This window comes from Sturnira hondurensis, unplaced genomic scaffold (genome assembly GCF_014824575.4).
Source record: "Sturnira hondurensis isolate 20B ecotype Veracruz unplaced genomic scaffold, ASM1482457v3 Scaffold0017436, whole genome shotgun sequence".
NCBI lineage: Eukaryota > Metazoa > Chordata > Mammalia > Chiroptera > Phyllostomidae > Sturnira > Sturnira hondurensis.
In genome coordinates this window covers 6843442-6866253 of record NW_028090067.1, presented here as the reverse complement: position 1 = coordinate 6866253, position 22812 = coordinate 6843442, and the positions used below count along the sequence as shown (strand labels likewise).

Sequence of the window (22812 nt, the reverse complement as noted above, 5' to 3'; positions counted from 1 at the left end):
GCATTTCTTTTCTTTCTTTCTTTTTTAGGTGGGGGGAGGGATGAGGCTTCTGAGGAGTACCAAGAGGAAAGGTCAAAAGACAAGAAAAACCTTGCTTCCTGCAGAGATTAGTCAGTCCCAACTCAGAAAACTCCCCTCCACACATAGGGCTCCAAAAATACAGCTGCACCTCCAGGTCAGATCTGTCCTCAGACATACGATGACCTCTGAGTGGGAGTCGCTCAGTGTATACAGGAGGCACTGCATCAATCAGGACCAATGTGCATGGGAGACAGTACTCGCCCTTCGTTAGTCTCATCCTTTCCAAGGCATGATGCATTGTCATTATAGGTGGCTACAGAATTTTGTCGACAAGAAAACTCAAGCTAGAGAGACATAGAAACAATACTTTACTAGTCATGGCACGCCCATCCCTGCCTCCATCTCAGACTTCCGGACCTGGTCTGTGGGTACCACGCACATCATAGATGCTGAGAACTCTCCATTCATTTAAGAGCACATGATTTCAGAAACTACTGAGAAAGAAGAGCCCTTATGTCTGTACTTATAAATCATAGAGGCATATTTGCAGAAGAGAAAAATACAGTGAATAATTAATATAGGCCTCTTAATATCAGGTCATGGATTCCTGGCTCTTGAGTCCACAAAATTAAATTTCAGATTGCTAAACTTTTACCTTCTGTCAGACTGAGTAAAGATGATTAGGATTCATATCCAGAGCATTGTGCAACACCTTGGGTTTTATAAGCCAGTGTCTGTTTAGATGGCTGGCAAGAAGAATTAGGTTTGTCCTTCCAGAGTTTTGAAGGAGATCTTGGAATAAGAGGCCTAGAATCTAAAGTAGCTCAAGTTTATTTCACAGGATTTATATGTTCTTTTATCAGAAAGGAGTCATCCTGTAAAGAAGGAGCTGAGCAGTTAGTATTCACGAGGCCTATATGATGATGCCGCCCATCTAATTGTCCACCAGCTCAGAACAAGAGAACGGAAGCAGACAGGCTGGCCAAGAGCTGCTCCAGGAACCCCTCACTCTTCCGAAAGGAAGCAAGGAAAACATCATTCACCACAAATCGTTTACACACTTCAGAGTAAATATCGGTGAGGTTCTTTAGAGGAGGATTTGAAGGAAAGCTGTATTATACAGTCAGAAAACAAAATCTTTCCTGTAATTATTCTTCATGGAAAGAAGAATACCATATTAAATTCCTGTTGTACTTTATCATCTTTGAATCACTTACACAGCGTATGTTATCTCGATTGATTCAGGACACAAAATAAATAAGTCCTATTTTCAGTTCCAGTGCAAGTGGTATGACATGAGGTAAGCCTTCTCTGCAGTCTCTGAACAAGCCAGATATTACCTGATTTCTTTCAACTCCCTCCTTCAATCCTGTGTCTGCTCTGCACGCCACCTGCTCACTCTTCTTCCCTTCACGGCCAACCTTCTTCAGTGTCTGCATTTGCTGGCTTGCCCTTCAGTTCAGTACAGTCAGGCCTCAGTACCAGGAGCCTCTGTCAGTATCCTGAAATTGCTTATAAATGGTGGCTAATGAACACCTATTTCCCAAGTACAATACACCCTTTCCAGTCCTTACACACTCCGTCTTTCTGTGGTCTGGGTTCACCTGGTCACTCCCTTCCTCCATGGCATCACTTGACCCCGCAGCCACCACTTCTGCAGCTTCTTTGTGGACCCCCCGCCTCTGCCTGTCCCCTAGGACTCGGCCATTTCCCTCTTCTCACTCCACACGTTCACCTTATGCGACCTCAACAAAGACAAAAGTTCTCTCCTTCCTCTGTTGTACTGACTGCTCCAATGTTGTGTCTTAAAGTGGAGAGATCTTTCCCCCAAAACTTGTTTCATGAGGAAGCAATCAATAGGGGAAAATGGTGATGACAGATCGAGTGCGATGAGGACAGAGAGGTGAGATGAGAACTGGATTCGGTGGTGTAGAGGCCCCGGGAGAACTGGGAGAGAGCATGTCCAGTGGAGTGACAGGTACAGAGACCGTGATGCACTGGGTTGAAGGTGGAGTAGACAGCCCGGGAAAGAAGTTTTGCTGAGAATGGAAACAGAAATAAGCAAGTAGCTAAAGGGTGACTTGGAGGTCAAAGGGGAAAGTTTTGAAACAGGCGAGCTTGGAGTCATATTTGACAATGAAAAGGAGTAATCAGGTAGAAAGGGAGATGTTGCTATTGCAAAAGAAAGAGGGACTGGCTGAATGAATAACAGTGAGACCATTTTGGATCCAGAGGCAAGTAACGGGAGGGCAGGCAGAAGGAATGGGGACTACACGATTTGTAGATCGGGTGATGAGAGTTTGGAGGTATGCTTCCCCCAATGGATTCTACTTCCTGGCAAATTCTGAGGCAAGGGTGTGGAAGATTTAAAGATATAGAAGATATTAAAGAGACATTTCAGAAAGTGGGACACGGAATTCACTAGGAAAAGGGCGTGGAATTACAGGGCCATGTTCGGGGCTTATTTGAGATTTGTAACCATTCTGCTCAACAGGAATTAGCAAGATGACTGCCCTCTGAATCACTCTCATGGTTCAGCGCCCCCTGCCTGGGCTGGTCACTTCACCTCCAGGAGCATCAGTTCCCCGGTACAAACGGGAGAACGCCACCTGGTTCACAGAGTTCTGGTGGGAATTCGATTAAGGCTGGCGGTGTGCTTTCGGCAGGCAATGAATCATGACGGTGACACGATTGCTTGTGCCATTCAGCTGGTAAAGCCACCTTGCAATTACTGGCAGCACAATGATACACAGAGGTTGCTACGAGGTGTCACTGCCCTGGCCCTCATGCTATGTTGCATATGGTGAAAATGCTTACGTGATTTATGCTGTGAACATTGAAATACCCCAGACCCTCCTACCTCTGTGCCCTTCTACCAAATAACTCTAAGGGATGCTGTCACCTTAATTCACTCTCCTCACCACAGGCGTTGATGAATCGACTGCGTGTGCACTCACAGAGCAGAGCCTTTCAGGGTAAGGAGCCGTGCAGGGGCACAGCACTGTGGGACCCCAGGGAACTAGGTTGCATTTAGTGCTTTCCTCAGAAATACCCCAAAACACCCACCTGCTCACAGACATAAACAGCTCCATGAATTATGGTTAATAAAACTGTGATAATTATACCCAAGAGTGTAGTAGTTTTGTCCTCAAAAATAACTAGTAAGCATGCATCCAGACTATATAAAAATATATTAACCAATACTATAAAGTATATTAACAAACACAGATGATGAAGATGGTAGCGTTTTAAATATATAAGTCTGTGTTTTAAATCTACATCTTTTATTCTTTAACGTGTATTGGCAGTCTAAAGTAGAAGATAGATAAATATCTGTGAATGGCTCTCAGGAAAATCTTTTTAAATGGATTCCTGGAAGATTCATCTATTCTTTCCTAAGGGAACACCTGTAGAGTACCAACTATACTCATCTAACTGTGCCCATGTGCTGGAGACCACAGAGAGGCTCTTAATCAAAAGCTCCTATCAAAGATCCTGCAGTCTGTTCAGGGAGCTAAGGCCAGTGCACCTACCAGCTAAATAGCAGTACACATTCGAGTAGCAAGAAAGGACAACAGTGTAAATGTTTTCACAGCATGGACCATAACTATGGGAGAAGTAAGTGTTAGAATTTCTGAATTTCTGTGAGTGCTGAGAAGGAGGAGATGTTTACGAGCTGGGTTGATCAGGGAGGCCCCACTGAAGGAAGTGGGCTTGTGTGGGTTTTGTGTAAGCTATAAAAAACAAGGCCAATGATACAATATTGAATAGAATCACGAACAAAGATGGTGAGACTGGAAATGCATGTAGGGCTCAAATTATAAAAGAGAGGCTGGCCTGACCACAATCCTAGCAATCATGTAATACCACTGTGAAAGTGTTAGCTGCCTGGGAAATAACTGTTCAGAAACTATACAGGCTCCATATGGAGAGGCAGATTATTGATCCACCACGGGGCCCAGACAGGCTCACCCATCGGCAGCACACACGTGCACATCACATGTACAGACAGCAAGGGAGGGTGAGCATGGAAACATCAGTCGGACCACCTGGCCTTCCATTTCTAGAGAATCCTGAAGAAAATGAAGTTATCTGTATCACATTAGGTGTTTCTCCAAGCAAGCCCATATTTCTGTGGGCTCGTGTATTGTCTCAAAGCCAACAAACAACAAGTCTGTTAGCAACAGTTTCATGTCATCTTAGACACCCTCCTACCCTCTCGAACTAAATGTATTCACCCGTTAGATTCTTTGCTTCTTCGAAGATAGTGCTCTCAGCAGTATCTAAAGGGATCATTCTCACTTTCACCTTGGGACCCTGACTACCGCCATCCTCCTCATCTTTACAACTCGGCTTGTTTGAAATGTTCCAAAAATTCAAACGAAGAAGCATTTGCTCACTGCCCTTGGTATGTGCCAGTCCTTCTGCTGGGTGCCTGAACACGAAGATTGATGATGGTGGTGGTGGTGATGACAAACGCTTCTGTAGTGCTTATATTCCAGGTACTGTTCTAAGTGTTTTTACAATGACTTTGGAGTGAATAATATGCCCAGTCCTTCCTCTCAGGAAGCTCACAATGTGCTGGAGAAACAGACATGAAAACAGCCCAATCCCTTCAGCTCTCTGACTGATTGGAACTATAATCCAGGGTGGGGTGGAGGCATTCAAAACCAGCGACTCAGGCGAAGTTCCCTGGGAGAGGTCAGGTTTACACTAACTTGATGGATTGGGAAAGTTCCCAGCCTGACAAAGGCTGAATGATGGGGCAGCCTTTCCGGCCAGGGGAGCAGCATGTGATTCGCACAGAGAGATGCAGTAACCTGGGTCCGGTTGGGCAAGACCAAAAGAGCCAGTGCATAAAACCAGAGATGGACGTCATCATGGGCCAGATCAGAGAGAGTCAGTTTTTATTCCAATCCAGCCTGGATCTCCAGGGCCCACTCTGTGGGACTGAGAATGATACGGCTGTTCATTTGTCTTGGGGCATGTGTGAATCTCTGCTTTCTTTCCCCCTCTGCACCCGACACAGAACTTCCCAGTGAGCACTCAGTGTCCGCTGACTGACTGGCTGATCGTCAGCCTGCAGTGGTAGGTGATTATCTGTGCCGCCTGGCAAAGCCAAGCCCAAGGATGGCAATTACATTGGTGTCAGTGGTGACTTCTGGTGTCCAAGATCCTGTTAGAGAGCATTTTATGGACACTACTTCAGAAGACACTTCTCGGTTCAGGGAAAACAGTGCACTTAAAGAAGCTGCAGTCAGAGCTTACCATTTCAATATTATTCTTCAGATCCAAAGTCTAGATGCTAAAAATTAAGGCTCCTCTACTTCCCGTTACCCTGTAAGCAATGAAGACAATGGCAGCGCTAAAGAAGGTATCCCTACCATGTGTCCTAGAGAGCACTCTTGCAAATGAGAAAGGGGAAGTGGGGTGGATGCCTGTGACTGGTTAATGATTTGATTTCTTAACCTTCTTCTAAGGTGGTTTACAGCCGGCGCAAAGACAATTTAAACAACTACACTCAAGCAAGGAATTTGGACATTAGAATCAATGGGAACATACCTCTTAAAAAGTTCTTAAGTAATACATGTATTTTTTAAAACATAAAAACAAATGGACCAATAAAGCTTAAATGCAAATGATTTTTTGCACTCTTCCCCTCACTCCCAGCCCCACTCTCCAGAAGCAAATACCTTAACCAGTTCTGCACTGGGTCCTTCCAGGGGTCCTCTCCATATGATATGCATGTGTCCTTAGTTCTCACTCTGGGGACTTTGTGGCTCATTTACTGACATCTTGATATGAGAGATGAGGTTTTAGCTCATTTAGGCCATTATCTTTTCTCTCTCCTACCTGTCCCCATCCCCAGTTGAGTTGCAGACTGAATCTTAGCCCATAAACTCAGATGCTATGAAATATCACTTTTTTAAAATATATTTTATTGATTATGCCATTACAGTTGTTCTACTCCCCACCCTTCATTCCCTTCCACCCTGCACACCCCCTCCTCCACCATCCCCCCCTTTAGTTTATGACCATGTGTCTCAAGTTCTTTAGATTCTACATTTCCCCTACTATTCTTGCCCTCCCCCCTATCTATTTTCTACCTACAATCTATGCTATTTATTTTCTGTACCTTCTCGCCCCTTCTCCTCCTCCCACTCCCCTGTTGCTAACCCTCCATGTGTTCTTCATTTCTATGGTTCTGCTCCTAATCTAGCTGTCCTCTTGGTTTGCTTTTGTTTTAGGTTTGGTTGTTAATAACTGAGTTTGCTGTCCTTTCACTGTTCATATTTTTTATCTTCTTTTTCTTAGATAAGTCCCTTTAACATTTTATATATAATAAGGGCTTGGTGATGATGAACTCCTTGAATTTGATCTTATCTGAGAAGCACTTTACACATCATGATTACATTAGCCAAGATTAAAATGAAGGAGAGAATCCCAGAAGCAGCAAGAGATAAGGGGACAGTCACCTACAAAGGAGTTCCCATCAGACTGTCAGCGGATTTCTCAAAAGAGACCTTACAGGCAAAAGGGGGCTGGAAAGAAGTATTCCGACTCATGAAATCCAAAGACCTACAGCCAAGACTGCTCTATCCAGCAAAGCTTTCATTGAAATACAACTTTTTAATGTTTTAAAATCAGCTTAGTTTTGACTCCATGCCAGAGTCAGCATGAAATTCCACTGCTATCAGTATCGGCTTCTGTCATCATCCCGTAATACTGGAGATCTGAGTGTTGCCAGGCACACAGGGGAACCTGGGCCCTGTCCTGGTCCCTGCTGCCATCCTCCCTGTCCAGCCTGCAGTGGTGAAGTCCAGTGTTTCTCTGCCCCCATGCCGCTCATGCAGTGTGGGAGCATTTATCGGGATGAATATCCCAAACCTGGGCTGCGACTCTCACCCTGATGAGGCTGGGCATCGATGAGGTGGCCAGACACCCAGGCACACGGTTACCTGAGCTATAAACATGAGGGTTATCCTACTCATTTTTAATAATATTCTTCTTCCTGTCATTTCTGATTCTTTTTCCTTTCTCTTACATTTCTACCTTTATGTTCTCCTCGGGTTTTCCATGGTCTCCATCACACCATCTATTGTTCTGATGTATGTTTCCCACAGACCCCTCCCTCCAAGTCTTCCTGTCCCAAGCCGCACTTGGTCTCTGGGACTGACTGCCTCTTCTCTGCACTCTGGGTTGAACCCACTGTTTCTTGGATGTTTTTTTCTCTCGATTTGACTTCTCATATTGCTGAAGCACACACTCAAATAACTTTAAAAAAGAGAAAAAGCAGAGAAATACACGAGAGTTGAATTTCAGAGCTCTTATGAATCTAAAAACGCCTCTATCCTGCCCCCATGGCTGATTGATATTGTATTTTAATATATAGTTCCAGGCTGAATCCCAGTTTTCTCAGAGCTCGGCACACCCTGCTCCACCATGTTTGTAGCAGATGACCTGGTCGTTGGGAAGTCTGACCTTGGGTATCCTCTTACTCTCTCTCTGTGAGTTCTCGGGATCTTCCCTTTATTCTCTCCGTCCTGACATGTCACTGACCTGTGACTAAGTGGGTGTCCTTTCCATCCTGTTCCATACTTGTCAGGCACTGTAAATATAAAGATTCATTCTGGGGCAATCTCTATAATTATTTATTTAATCATTTCTATCCCTTCATTCTTTGCGTTGTCTTCTTGCAAACAAGACATTGTTTACAAATTAGACATTAGACATTGGACTTCCTCCATCATTTCTTAACATTTCTTGTCCTTTCTCTCACATTTACCGTCTCTTTTTATTTTTATTTTGCACTCTAAGAGATTCCAGTCGGTCTTTAATTTTTTTTTAGTTTTGACAATAATATGTTTATTTTCACAGAGCACTTTCTTCTTTTCTACTACTTTTTTGTAACACCCTGTTCTTTTTCCTTATATGTAACATTATTGGGGATTTGTCAAGGGATACCAGTTAGAGGTTAGTTGTCTTTATTTTGAAATTCTCTTTGTCAAATCATCTCTACAGTTAGTTTTTCTCTTGCGCTTTGTTTTTAACTCCGTTGTTCCTTGTCATGCCACAGGCTACCCTACAGTGATTGGCAGCTTGTGGTTTTCTGTTCACATTTCAGGAAAAGATGATGGAAAGGCTGACTGAAAGCTCTGTGTACCTAGGAACATTTTTTTTACATCTAGGCATTCTTTACTTTGGAGTAAACAGTGTGTCCCTATAGTGAGCAGGGTGTCCTAAATACTACCTCACTACCTGATCTAATTATCCCCAGAAAGTTTCTTTTCAAATGTCTTAAGAGAATACGCATCTATTTTCTTTTTGGCATGAGGAGAGAAATAAATGCCTGGTGTGTGTGTGTGTGTGTGTGTGTGTGTGAGAGAGAGAGAGAGAGAGAGAATATGAGTATGCATGTTGGGGGTAAGGAGGCAACTGTTGCATAAATAGACCTCTGATATTTCCCCATTTTCAGTCCACTTCTCAGTCTCTGCCTTTACCCTACCATCCTTCTCTCAGGCTGAAACCATTAGGGTTCTAATGGGCAACCTGGGCTCCTTGTTTTGATTCAGGGAACACCCCAAACTAAAGCTGCCTCCGCTCCACCGCCCCATTCAGTACGTCTCTAGGTTCCTATGATTTTCGAAATTTCTTCTAAAGTTGTCTCCAGTTATATTTGTGATTGTGAGATCATGAGATTTTATTCCTTTTCCAAATTTTTACTGGAATCTAGGAGGAAAAAAGATAAACCAATGGTCTCAGTGCACATCCTGAAATAGAAACCAAGGGCACATTCTCATATTCTTGCTTTATTCATTAAGTGATACCAAGTGAGGAAAAAACAGTTATCTCTAAAAAGCAGTAGTAATATCATTGAGCCACAATTCCTGAAGGAGGCCAGATATTCCTCTGATAGGCAAGTACAATAAATAGACTCTGCCTCGATTCACTCCCCAGCCCAGAGATTTACAAGCTATTTTAACTTTGGGTAAATTTCTGAACGTCTCTGCACTTGGTTCCCATGCGTGGGAGCAGGCATGGTAGTAACTGCAACCTAATCCCATTGGGTTAAAGTGAGGTTTGTGAGTCCATTCACGTAAAGCACTCAGAACAGCATGCTCAAGTGTTAGTCATTGTCATTGCTATAATTGCCCCAGTGTCAGAGAGGCATGGAGAAGACAATTCACTGCAGTGCTTCCATGTCCTTCTTCTAAGAGAGCAAGGACAGCCTGGCGTAAACTGACTTTCAGGCATCTCTGGTTAGAGCACAACTTTTCTCCCTCGTCTTGCCTTGGAGTCCTGAAGGAAATGACAGCACAGCCCTTCACGCAGGAGATGCCGATGGGCCATATGGACATGCTGGTGAACATGGAACACTGCCTTTGCAGTCACCTCTTGACCTAAGGGGAGAGAAGAGAAATGGGAGGTTGTGAGAGCAAAAGTATCCCGACTGTATAGGAGGGGAAATGAGCAAGTATTAAAGAGGAGTTTTCGAGAGCACAGATAGAAAATTTATGAGGAAAAAGGATGCTCCCTTTGCATGGCTGGAACTCAGGATGGCGATGGCGCTGTGTCCTCAGGTGCGTGTTACCGTGACGCCATCTGCTCAGGAGATAGGGGAAATTGAAATAAATACACAAAGAAAACATATAACAGTGCACAGCTTTCAATGAATTCTAACTTAAACATCCAGCCTAAGTCCCCTTTGACATACTATTCTTCAACCTCAAACCCTGATTTAAGAAAATAGCTATCTTACTTAGTATAAGTGACCACTTCATGTGCTTTACTTTACTTGATTCTCACAATTCCCTAAAATAGGTATCCATAACTGTATTTTAATAGATGTCAAACAGAGGAGTGAACCAAGGCTCAGAGAAGATAAGTAACACATGACCCTCAAGCCGAGGTGCCAGGTTACACGTCCAGGTACACTACCCTTACCTTTGCATATTATTATTAAGCTCTTATGCCCCTATTTTCTGTCACCACACTATTGCATCACACTACTCACCTAAAAATCACCTTTGAACTAAAAATCACCTATCCCCAGCTGGTTACCTAACATAACCCCTCCGTCAATCACTATATATAGAATTCTCCATCAGTGTCTGAGTCTTCCCTCCCATTTCTTCCTCTGATCTTACTTTTCTGACCACAGTGATTTCCGCTTAGCAGTGCACCTTCCCCTGCCCCCAGCCTCCCCGCCCTTCCTTCCTTAAAGGGCTCTTCACCTGGCCTCGCTCTCCCCTGTTTTCACCTGAGCGCTGCCCTCTCTCTTCATCCTGCGGCCTCCACAGAGGCCCACACTTCACCTCCTCCTCCCAGCCACAAGGCTCCTTGCAGTTCAGCATTTCTACTTCCCACCAACATTATCTGTTGCTATGGAAACCTCCCCCTGGAAGGAGGGGGAGTCTTGGAGCACAGTCACTGCTGGCCTTGGTGTGGGAGGGAGATGGTAGGCAGCTGGGGTAGGGGGAGGAGGAGGAGAGTCTAGGGAACTTGGGGATGGGGACCCAAGCACTTCCTGATGGGGCAAGGGACGTCTGTGCCCCCCCTGTGAGAGGGAGAGGCAGGGGGAGAGCAGCCCAGGGCTGGCTGGCTTAGCAGCTGCATCTTTTGGATGGCTGAACAGAAGGAGGCTGAGTGGGCGGCCCCCCGTGGTAACGGAGCCTGCTTCCCAGGCTGCTTGTAATCTGTCCTTAAGTTGCCACTGAGGAAGTTAACTTTACATAGCTGAGAAAAAGGAAGGCTCAGGGGAGCCATCATCGCAGAAAATAAATATGTTCCCATTACAAATAAAGTAACAGGATAATTTACAGTCTCGGAAGATGAGATGGGGAAACAATGGCCTGCCTCTAATAAAAAGGTTAAGCTAAAAATTAGCAAAAAGTTTTATGGGAAGGTTATTCTGCAAACACAACTGAAACAAAGTACAGAGCATTTCACCGGCAGATAATATCGTCCATGCCTTCAAGAAATCTTTTCTTTGTTCTGGGCAGTGGTGCTAGGACCCTCAATGCTTCTCAGTAATTTGAAGAACAAGGCTCTTGCAGAGACTGCACAATTAGCTTTCTGTCAGCAGGGAGAAATGACTGAGAACTGGAATCAAAAAGTCAGTAAGGTAGATGTGGCGGTGAATTTACCTTAATAAGCACTAAGTAAGTAAAGAAAGCAAAACTCCAGGGACTCCTGAAAGCCCATGCACTATCATCACTCATTCTTTAAACCAACAAGCCTTGGTTGTTTATTGTGGGTCAGGGACTGTACTAGACCCCGGAGGTTGGGAGAGCAGGTGGGGAAGCAGGAGGAAGAATAACGCAAAGCTGAGTGAGCAACAAGCCCTGGTTTCCTGAGGCTCCCAGCTGAGAGGAAGAGCCAGACCCATAAGCAAACCACCACATGTGATAGAGCTCCTTTTCAGCCCAGATGTGCCCCCTATGCTGCGGAGCATCACAGAGGTCTTGCTTCACCCAGACTGGAAATCAGGGATTCTTTCACAGAAGTGGTTTTTGCATCGGTCCTTGAAGGATGAGTCGGAGGGGTCCACGGGTATAGAAAGCCCAGGAGGATGTCTGGGCAGAGGAAACAGCGTGCACCGAGAGGCATGAGGACAGGGCAGAGCATGTTCAGAAAAGACGGGGAGGGATGTGAGCTGGAGGCTCCGTGTGAGGGCTTCGGGAGTGGAAGAGGCAGGGCTTGAGGTTGAGAGATCAATTAAGACCAGATTACCAGCCCTCACATGCCATTCTGTGGGTTGTGAACTCTCACAGTGTCATAAGAGTTTTGTATTAATACTCTGACTCTGGTGGCAATACGGAGGATGAGAGAAAGTCACTGGCCCTAGTGACAGAAAAGGAGTCAGATTCAGATACTGTGGCAGAAAAGTGGATGCGACATGGTAAGATTTGAGTTTAGGAGTAAGCAAAACAGAGGAAGCAAGGATGACTGAAGCTCATCAATATAAATTCAATTCAGCCTAAGCAAGTAAAATATTCTTTTACAAAAATATGCATATTGCCACTGAATGTGGGTTCACATCCTATTTCTTCAAGAACTGCAGGGGGAAAAATCAGTTAAATTTTACTCTACCAGCTTCCCTACCAAATGGTTCATAAGTATAAGATCAATTTTTTGTGTTTCGCAAAGCAACATCACATGCTAAGATCTGAAAGAGGAACAAGTGGCTGAGGATTATTTTTAAAGTTAGCAAGCAAGTGACAACCTTGAGTGTACCTGGATGTGCCCCTGGAACACGTCACCCTGTGTCACGTGGCAGAGGTCATACAATAGCGTGGGGAAAACCAGACAATGAATTGACCAAATTGATGTCACTGGCCAGAAGATAAAAATAAAGATTTTCATGTCTCTTTAAAATTAACCATGCCTAAAATTGCAAATTAGATAAGGCACAATTCTTGTTATTTCCTCAAAGAGTGAACACAGGAATAAATCCTGGATGAACCGTGATCCTGTTCATGTGAATTTGTCAGTGTAAAAGTTTTTGCATTTTTCATTTTTGACACAGTCATCACTTGAAATCCAAACGTTTTACCGAACATCTTTCCAGAGGTTGAGGAGGTGAACGATGATGAATAGTCTTCAGTAAGACGATCAATAGCGTTTTGATAGCTGCTTCCCCTATTTAACCAGACAGTATTGCCTTGTTTATCTCTATATCCAAGTTGCAGCAGCAGGAGGCAAGAGAACTAGCTTCTCTGATCTCCTTTGGGTCCTGATTTTGAGCCTACTTCCCCTTCACCACAGTTGAAATCACTACCCCTCCACCTCAAGACTGAGCCCTGTTCCCCCACTCCTAAGTTCTAGACACACCCAAAGTGGCAGATATTTAAAGTCTACCCCACTTTGTAGGGTTACCCGTCAGACAGTTCATGTGGCCAAGCCAGCCCTGTTGCCCTGTCCTAGTTCTGATCACCGTAGTGGGCCCTGTTTCTTTCCCAAGGCTCTCTTGATGAGTCATGCTCCACTCTCCATATCTTGTGGCCCATTGCTTCTTATCAAAGGCTTTAGCCAATGGTTTCCTCTGGGCTAAATGACGGAGCCCTGCTCCCCACTCACAGATGTATTCTCTTCTGCTTGGAACTGTGAGCGTTGCCTAACACCAAATCCCCCATGCCATTGGGAAAGAAACGCCGCTCATGCACGTGCACTTGAGTGCTTCTTTGTCTGGGACTGGCCGTCAGAACTGTCTACTGGAATCATGCTCTGCTACTGTTGTTCCCTCCTTGGGCACCATGCTCTGTCCCCAGACTGGGCCTCCTGTAGCCACAGCTGCGGCCAGATGCGTTTCTTAGCCCTTGTTCTATCGCCATAGGAGGAAGGGCCACGTTTCCTGGCCCCGAAAGCGCTCCACCTGCCCCATCTTGCTGCAGTACCCGATCATGCACAGGAGAATCCAGAAACGGGGCATTCTACTCTTTAGCTGTCCTCCCAGCTCCCAACCAAAGACCAGCTCTGTTCCCTGGGACCTTCTCTCTTTGGGCTTTCTCTGTCACTTCCAACTCCATTTCTCCAGATTGCTGCTGCACGATGCGACTTCTGCTAAGCCTCAGAACTTTTCTTGTTTTCTTGGATCCTGCTTCTGTACTCTCTCTCACTTCTACCACAAACAGTGGCAGAATTGGATCACTTCCACCCAACAGACTGGAAAATTTTTCATAATGCCAGGTCCCATGCTGGTGCTGAGTGGCTGAGAATCAGATCAGAACATCAAATGTCGAGGATTTCTTTCAGCCAATTTGAGAGGAATGTCCAGACGAATGGGCCAGTTCCTGTTGACTAATTGGAATCCTTGCAGCTCTTCACACAGGTTGAAATTAGCCATCAGTGTGGCTGGCAAAGGGCTCCACCCCAATTCTAAGCATACACAGCAGCGTTCTGATAGGAAATGAGAAGAGCTTAGGTAACGACTTCCTTCTCCGTTGCTTGGTCATCTGAATCAGAGTCCCAGACAACCCGTTTATGGTCTGTGTGCTAATTTCAGCAGCCATGGCAGCTGAGACAAAACACTAATGATGCCGTCTCCTCAAATGGCAAGCCACAACATTATTTATAGTATCCTAGCATTTGGATAGGCATTTTTGGAATCCAATACAGTATTTAGCTACTGTGTGGTTTTTAACTAGTTATTCCCATGAAGCAAGGAAGTATTGTGCACATCTTATAGATGAAGAAATAGATTCTGAGAGGTTAAACAACTTGCCCAAGGTCATTCAACCAGCTGGTGGAAGGACTTAGAGTTTCTACATAGGTGGTGTTAGTTTTTAGTTTTCAAGGTGTGGTTTGCTTATATCATCTTTTGTTTTATATTTAATGTGTCTTGTTAAATAAATTGTGTTCATCGGTTTTATAAAAGTATGATCTGTGGAGGGAAATGGCAGTCATGGTCAGAAAAGAAAGCTTTCTCAAGCATGGCACAGCCCAGGAAACCCTGAAGGCATGCCAACATCCCTGTTGGGGATCAGCAGGTCCTCAAGGTTTCTAGGGAGAATGGAAGGCCGGCCAAATAGTTCCAACATGGCCCTTTGTAGAGGCAGGGTTGTCTATCGGGCCTTGCTCATGAATTCCCTTCAAAAAGCAAACAATTCCTTATGGGAGGCAATCCTTTCTGGATAATGTTATGTTTATGCCATCTGTCGTGAGTGTTCATTGGGTTGAGCATCATGTACCCTTTGCTTTTCTGGTTCTAGGATGTTTTCCCCCTACAAAGTCATAGCTCACTGTTTTCTCCTTTGTGAATGCTGATAAATGATGAGAATCTATCTGGATCATTGTTATTATCCCAGAATATGCCAGCATCAGTATTATTGGGGTCAGAATTTTTTTTAAAAAATTAGCTGAGTAAGAGAAGTACTTGGGAGTGGGATGGTGCAAAGTGGAGGACCACCCTAAGGTTTCAAATTGCCTTTGCCATCTTCCATGTGTCTCCATCGTATTCAGCATGATAATCCCAATGTGATGTGTTACAGGCAAATTATTCAGTCTCCTGAAGTGGGAGTTTGCCTGTGGGCTTGCTGAGTGTGCCTTGGGGGGTTGATATTTTTTTTTTCAGCAGAAAGTTGCAATTTTACTTCTCAAGAAATAAGCTCTTTTTATAACACACGTCAAGTGTATGGATTCTGTGCTATAATCATCTCCCAAAGTTAGGGATTTGTGTTTAATTCAAAGTTTCTATTATGACTCAAGTCTTAGCTGAATCTTCATTTTTCCCCCAAATAGTCAATGGCTCTTCTAATGCACATTTGATGCCACCATCCACTGGCCCTGCCTACATTTCGTTTGGACCATGAAGGACTAGATTCTTGGTCTGTTAGAAGGAAATTCGAAGATCCTGTAAAATCACACCCTTATGTTTATAAAGGAGGAGACCACAGCACAGAGTGATTGTGATGTTCCAAAAGTCCCACAGCTACTCCAAATTCCTATTGGAAATAAATAGGTAGAAATAAAGTTAAAACTAAATGGAGAACTGGGATAGATGAGGACAGGCCTCCTGAAACTCCTGTGCTGTTTTTCTTTCTCTTGGGTTTCTCCACATTCCCAGGGGAGAGTGGCAAGACATAGGGACGTAATCAGAGTCATCAGATGAAACATGACAAATCTTTCCAATGCATCTGTTGTACTCGGTGATTCGAGGCAGGGCAAGGTGGGAGAAGGAGCAGAATCTATTATTTTTATGTGAAAGGCAATGGATGTTTTATGGACCCAAATATAAAATTTGTTTAAATGTTAAAATTCAAGTGCCAGACTTCAAAGAAATTTCATGTATGCACTGCTTGCTTCAGGTTACACGCGCAGACGCCTCCTTTCCTCAGCCGCTATCAGGGGTGCTCACTCTCATCCCACTGGCAGTGGGAGGCCTTGAGTGGGCGCTCGGGCTTGAAAAGCTGTGCGTGAAGCTTCCTGCCTGGAGGACTTAACCTGAAAGAAGGTGCCTTGATCCGCACCGTGCTCTTATTCCCGAGCTCCAAGACTACTCAGAGTTTTCATGGAGCGCATACGGTCTGTGAACTGTGAACTGCAATTATATGTTCCAATTAACTTGCACTGACTTTCTCAAGCTACTCTATGGAAAAATAAAGACGTCAGCCCAGGAACTCTGAGTTTATTTAAAAGAGTCTCTTATGTAGTGTCAAAAAGTATTTTAGAATCTTTCCTGTCTTATTTTTCTTTTGTGTTTGTGACATCACAAAAAAAGAGCAGGTTTTTTCTCTCTGTCTCTTTAAAGGAGACAGAAATATCTGACTCCTTTAAAGTTTTCTGAAAGTGTCATGTACACCTTAATTTTTTGTTTAAAAGAATGGCCCCAGAATCTTCTCATCCATCCACACTACCTGTTAGAAATGAGCTGCTCAGCAGCCACACCTCCAGGATCCTGGGTGTGAGAAACCCAGCAGGTGACCTTGGCTCTCTCCCTCTTCTTTACCTAACCCCAGATGAGCCAGTCACCAAGCTTTATTGATTTTACTTCCTAAGCATGTCTTTAATCAGTCACCTCAAATTGGTGCTACAGTGACAATTCATACTCAGCTTTCTTGCCCGCATCAGTCCAATCGGTAATATAACCCGGAAGGTGCCCTTGAATTATCAAAATGAAGACCTTGCATCTTGGCTTACAGTGACGTGGTAGCCCAAGAATCAATGTGCGGTGGTGAAAAGCGTGCGGAACAGAGCCCTCGGCATGCTTCTCAGACATTACCATTGCTACAGTGAATATGAATGATTGGTTTAAAAAATGCTTCTTCCCTCTTTCCACCCAGAAAATGGCCTCTTTGCTAACAGGAACCCCATTTTGTCCTTTTCTGTGTCCCAGTGCTTAGCTATATAGCTGTTGCATGATAGATGTATGTTTAATCTTTTCAGATTCCTGAATGGAAACTGTCCCATTTAAATGATGTGGCCACTCTGTCCCACTTCATCAGTTTTCCCGTTTGTCCATTATCCCCATAAACATGCAAACATGTCAGAACAGATCCTAAGTCAAATTTAAAACTCTCTTTACCCCACATTGCCTCAGTTACTGCCCCACTTTTCGGCCCTCTTTTAAGCAAAATCCCTCGAAAGATCTGTCAGTAATGACTGTCGCCCCTTCTGTTCTCTGCTGAAAAAGAGTTGTTTCTCCTTATCACTCTGTCAAAGCTGCTCTGAAACAGACTCCAATGACTTCTTCATTGCCAAGTCTAACGTCAGGTCTCAGTTCTCATTTTATATGGCCTTTCAGAAGTATTGACTCAGCTAGTAAGTTTCTTCATCTTGAAATCATTTTCTTCCAAAACTGTATTATCTCTTGGTTTTTCTCCTTCGCTGGCCGTTTCTCCTCACCCTCTCCTGCTGGGCACCCCACATCTTTCCCGCCTCTGACATTGGGATGGTCGAAGTCTCAGTCCTATGTCTCCTTTTCTCTGTCCCTGTTCACTCCCGGTGGTCACATTCGGCACGGGGGGCCTATGTTCCATCTGTACACCGATGACTGTCAAAGTTACACTTTCAGCCCAGCTCTCTCTTCTGAACTCTGAAATCTATAAAGGATTTGATTTTTTTATATCCAATTGCCTACTTGATGTATTTACTTTGATGTCGCAAGGAAATCTTAAAATTAATAGGCCAGAACTCCACTCTGAGTTTTACTTGACACATACACATACACACACACACACACACACACACACACACTTGCTTTTATTTCAGTCTTCCCCTGAAGAAAAATACTATCTTCATTTTTTTGCTGTTCCAGATTAAAAAAAACCTTGGAGTCATCTTTGAATTCACTCTTCCTCTCCTTCTTCATCTGTTCTCCGCCAGCAATTCCCTGGCTCTGCCTCCAAAGTGCATCTAGAGTCTGATGACGACGTCTCACCATTTGCTGCCTGCTCTAAGCCATCATCACCTGTCCCCAGTGTCATTACCATAGTTGCCTAATTGGTCTCCCGTTTTGACCTCCTGCAGTCTTTTCTCTACCCGGCAGCTAAAACAATCTTCCCCCAAACATAGATCAGATGTTACCCCTCTCCTCATAATCCTACATTGATTCTCCATTTCACTTACAATGGAATCAAAAATCTTTACAGTGGCTTCCAGACCCTGTGTGAACAGCTTCTCGGATCACCTCTGATTTTACCAGCTGCCTGCCTGCTGTTCTTCCCCGGGGCCCTGCACTGCGATCACCCAGGCGCCCTGCTGGTCTGGGTGCGGCCGAACACACACCCACCTCGGGGCCTGCGGGCTCACTCTCCGTCTCTGAAATGGTCCCCTGCGCGCCATCTACGTTTCTTACCCTGTTTGTCCACATCTTTACTCCAATATCATCACCACATCAGGAGTGCCACTTCCCCCTTCCCCTGCTTCCTTTGCCTTCCCTGTACACATGACCTTGGGTCTATCCCTACGTGTGTGTGTATTGTTGCTTGTTTAGTGTTTTTCTCCCCCTGCCCCTCACACCTGACTGTAAGCATCACCACAACACTTCTCATGGGTTTTTTGTTTGTCTGTTTGTTTGTTTTGGTGTTGTTTTACTGTTTTGTCCCTAGCACCAACAACAGTCTGGCATATGGCAGGCATTCAATAAATATTTTTGATTGGATGAAGTGAATGAATGAACAAGTCGCTTTGGAAGAGAGACTTTGGCTGCTAGTGTATACTGCTAAGTCTTCTACCCTGGCTTTATTAATGCCATGCTTTAAAGGACTGAGCGATTGGGCCCAGAAATGATATTTAGTAAAAAATAAGAATTAAAATAAAAAGCCACTAAGATTTCAGCATGCCAAGGCTGCTGAGAAGACTGACGGTTGTTATAGCAACTCTCAAAGTCAGGCAAGTTGGCAGGCAGCGTGCATTTACGAAAACATGTTGATGGAGCTTCCTAAACATTTTTATAAATTAATTAGACAGAACTTTGTTTGTTGTCTCATATTAGGAGTTATTTACCGTGCATGCACAGCGAGTTAAAGTGCCCTTCAATATACCCTAGAAGAGGATTTCATTAGTTGCCCTAGATACCTACATCTCTGTATCACCCAACTAAAAGGTGAATGGAAGTTAGAAGAAAGCCTGCTGATTAGAAATCTTTGATGATTAATATAAATGAGAAAATGTCTCCATAGTTGTAACAAACCAGAGCAAGTAACTTCTGCAAACTTTTGTATTTTGTTTCTAAAGGAATTTCCTTTCATTTTCCCTGGATTGATTTCCTTCTCAAAGTCTTCAGTTCAACATATTCTCAGTGAAAATTTTGACGGAACCTCAAATATGGAAGAGAGCTAACATTTATTAGCTATTAAGTCTGGGTTTTCTATATATTATTTTACTCAATTTTCACAAAATCTATTCTCATCCCCATTTTGTCTAAGCCTTAAGGAGACTAGGTGATTTTCTCAAGATCACAGAATGGTAAGAATGGCGCTCAAATCCTGGTTTGTCTGCCTCCAAAGAGTATATTTCCACTATCTCACACTGCCTTACAACTTATTAAAATATCTCAGAAATCCCAGTTACCTGCAGGACTACCTGGAATGCCTTTCCGAGGACATTCTTAATACCTCACTAATTCTTGGCAAAGTCTGAAGATGATATTAAGCCCTCCAAGATCAAAGACACTATGCCCATCACTCACTCACATCAGCTCAGCAGTGACCCCAGGAAGCAAACCACCAAGTAACACTGTTGCCCTTGGGCTTGGCCATTCATTGCGTCAACTGCGCTTCATTTGTCAGCATCTCCATACAGGGAACAAAGCAATAATTCCTTTCCTGCACTTCTTGTGGCCCTTAGCATCATGCTCACTGAGCGGCCCCCAGCTCTCCTGAGGAGATGGCTATTATTAACTTTCCTCTCAACTGCCAGGAGACAGCACTGCTTGTCCCACCGATCCTGATTCCACAAAGTTCCCAGTGAATAAACTGGGTCAGGGCATGCACCGGATTTTCCCCCATAACTTAGGACTGACCTCTCTTTCTACCTTTTACTACAAAATGCAAGACTTTTAACAGAGACAGGAGCACTCTCAGGTGTGCCTTCGATGCCACATTTATTTGGTGTATTTGGGACTCCTTCCCTCTTCTCCTAGATTGTCACATTAACCTTTCAGCTGAACTCCTCGCCCTCAGCCTTTGCTCTCCAATGTCCATCCTCACACTCCCCTGGGTTCATTTACAAAGCACAACTATCATCAGATTGGCCCCCTGAGCAAAACACTATTACTTATGAAAACAAAGTCTAAACTTTGAGTTTGGCATTTAAGGCCATCCTCGTGGAATAGACTGTTCCTGTCGCAGTCCTATCAGAACCCTTTAAATCCTCTAATTGGTGTGCTCATCATTCTCTTAATCTGCCACGTGCTTTAGGAGCCCTACACGTTTTCCTCAGGCCTTTCTTCTCCCAGCACATAGTGTCCAGGGCCCGTCAGTTCCACGCCCAGGACTTGAATTCGATGTCCAGATAGTTCCCAAATCTGTAACTTCATCCTACATCTATGTTGGTAAAGCCAGACCTGTTTTTCCCATGTGGATGCTCCATGTGGACCTCAAGCCCATCACGCTTCCCAAATTGGCTCCTTCTCCCATAGTGTCCATGACAGTGAGTGACTCCACTGTGTTTTCAGTCACCCAAGCAAGACACCCGAATGTCAGCCTTGTCTCTCTTCTCTTCTGATGGCATTTCCCTGCCCTGTTTGTCATGATTTGTGACTTGGTGTTACTTCTTTTTATCTCAACAAGAAGTTCAGTGAGCTCAGGAAACCTGTCATATTTATCACTTAATCTCTACCACCTAAGTCAATGCCTTACACATAGTTTCTTAACACTTGCTGCACACACACAAAAGATAAATCCATTTCTTGTGCATTATAGTCACAGATAGTTCTGTCTTAACTATCAGTAGACTCAGATGTTTAAATAAACAAAATTAAATAAGGAACATTGAAAGAACAGGATTTGCAGTGCTGCATTTAAGAAAATCCACTGAGGGAAAAACAAGACATTTTTTTGTCAGACTGACTCACTGTACCTAAGTGTCAATTCCAGCCCTATAAGTGGGTAGGGCTGACAATGGAAGAGATTTTACAAAAATGTCAGCAAGTGATGCTTCACATTGGAAGGATGCGTTCATAGCTCTATTCTTACCACCAGCAGCCCCCACAGAACAAAGGAATCAAGAATTTGGGAGTTTGGTGAAAGAATATCAGCAGTATTCTGATATTTCTTTGACAGTTAGATGCTTAAAATCTCCACCAGTTTCTTGTAGCTGCTGTAGCAAATAACCACAAACTGGATGGACTCAAACAAAACCAATTTATCCACTCAAAATTCTGCAGGTTGGAGTCTGAAATCAGTATCACTGGGCTAGAACCAAGGTGCAGAAAGGTTGTACCTACTCTACTCACCTCCTCCAGCTTCTGGCCCCTGTCCGTATTCCTCGACCTGTGAATTCTCGTTCCGGTCTCTGTCCCCACGGCCATATTGCTTCCTACTCTTCTATCTGTCCCATACCTCTCCGTCTCTATTTTACAAGGAAACAAGTGATCGTGGTTAGGGCCCACCCAGATTATTCAGGATAATCTCCCCATCCCAAGATCCTTAATTTAATCTGATGTGTAAAAATCTATTTTCCAAATAAAGTCATATTTACAGATTCCAGGGCTGTGAACCTGACATCTTCGAGGGCCATACTCATCCTACGGCAGAAGTCTCAGATGTGAACGCCCAGCCAATGGCGGTTGCTGTTTTTGTTTGGTTGTTGCCACTGTTGTTACCCTGAGAACAAAAGCTGTGATCCGGGACGTCTGAACAAACATGAGAAAATCCCAGGAACTTCTGCCAGCCCTTGAGTCTCATAGTAACTTCAAATTGAATATTTGTCAAAAACGTTCAATCTGCTATTGTTACAGTTGCCTGCCATACTTTTGAAGTGCTCGTTCATTTTCTTCATTCCCTTCTTTGTGCATATGTGCAGTTGCTTTGGATAGTGAACCAGAAGTCGGCGTAGTCCTTAATGGGAGGCCGTGAATAGTGGCCGATCTGCAGCCTCAGGGGTGGGTGGGCTCACAACATCGCAACACAGAATATTACATTTTAATTTGCTGAGTGGAATATTGACTTCACTCCAGAATCCTCTTTATGGAAGTGAAAAGTGACTGTGTTTGGCACTAGACCTTGAACAGTCACTTGTAGGGAAGGATGCTATATAAAGCCGCATGTAAAAAAAATTACTGCATTAAAATGTTCTCATACGCAGCCTAACCAACTCCGTTCCTCACTGAGATATGCCAGTTTACAGAAGGAAAGTTTCAAACTTTTTGATAAAGTCCATGTCTATATCTTTACCTATGTCTGTAGATAGATATACTTACATATTTTTCACACAAGATAATAGAATTTTTATAATCTAAACTAACATTATATATTGCATTTGTGTTTTCCAGACAGCTACTATGTCTCTATTATGTAATGATTAGAACAGATATTTTAAAAGGTAGCTTTCTCTAGAATTAAACATTTTTGTATTTGAATCCTAGTATATATCAACTTAGAGTTTGGGATTTTCTCTACAAAAGTTGTTATATCTTTCTACTTAAATCATGTTTATGTAAAAATCCCTTGTAACTACATGTTCCTTTTTAAAAAAATATATGTAGGAAAAAATAAGGATAGGAGTAAATATAACAAAAAGAGACAGCTGCTAACCACAAGAAATTAAAAAATAGCGTGTGTGAAACAGTTCTCCGAGTAACGGTACTGTGGCTACATTGCACCGAGCCCTCACACCAGGCCGAGCACT

At 43.8% G+C, this 22812-nt stretch overlaps 1 protein-coding gene across 5 annotated transcripts in view; it reads left to right on the top strand.

The window, feature by feature from the left end:
• ANKS1B (ankyrin repeat and sterile alpha motif domain containing 1B) overlaps window positions 1-22812 on the top strand; it is an 806451-nt gene that overhangs the window by 481424 nt on the left and 302215 nt on the right. The window lies entirely within an intron of this gene.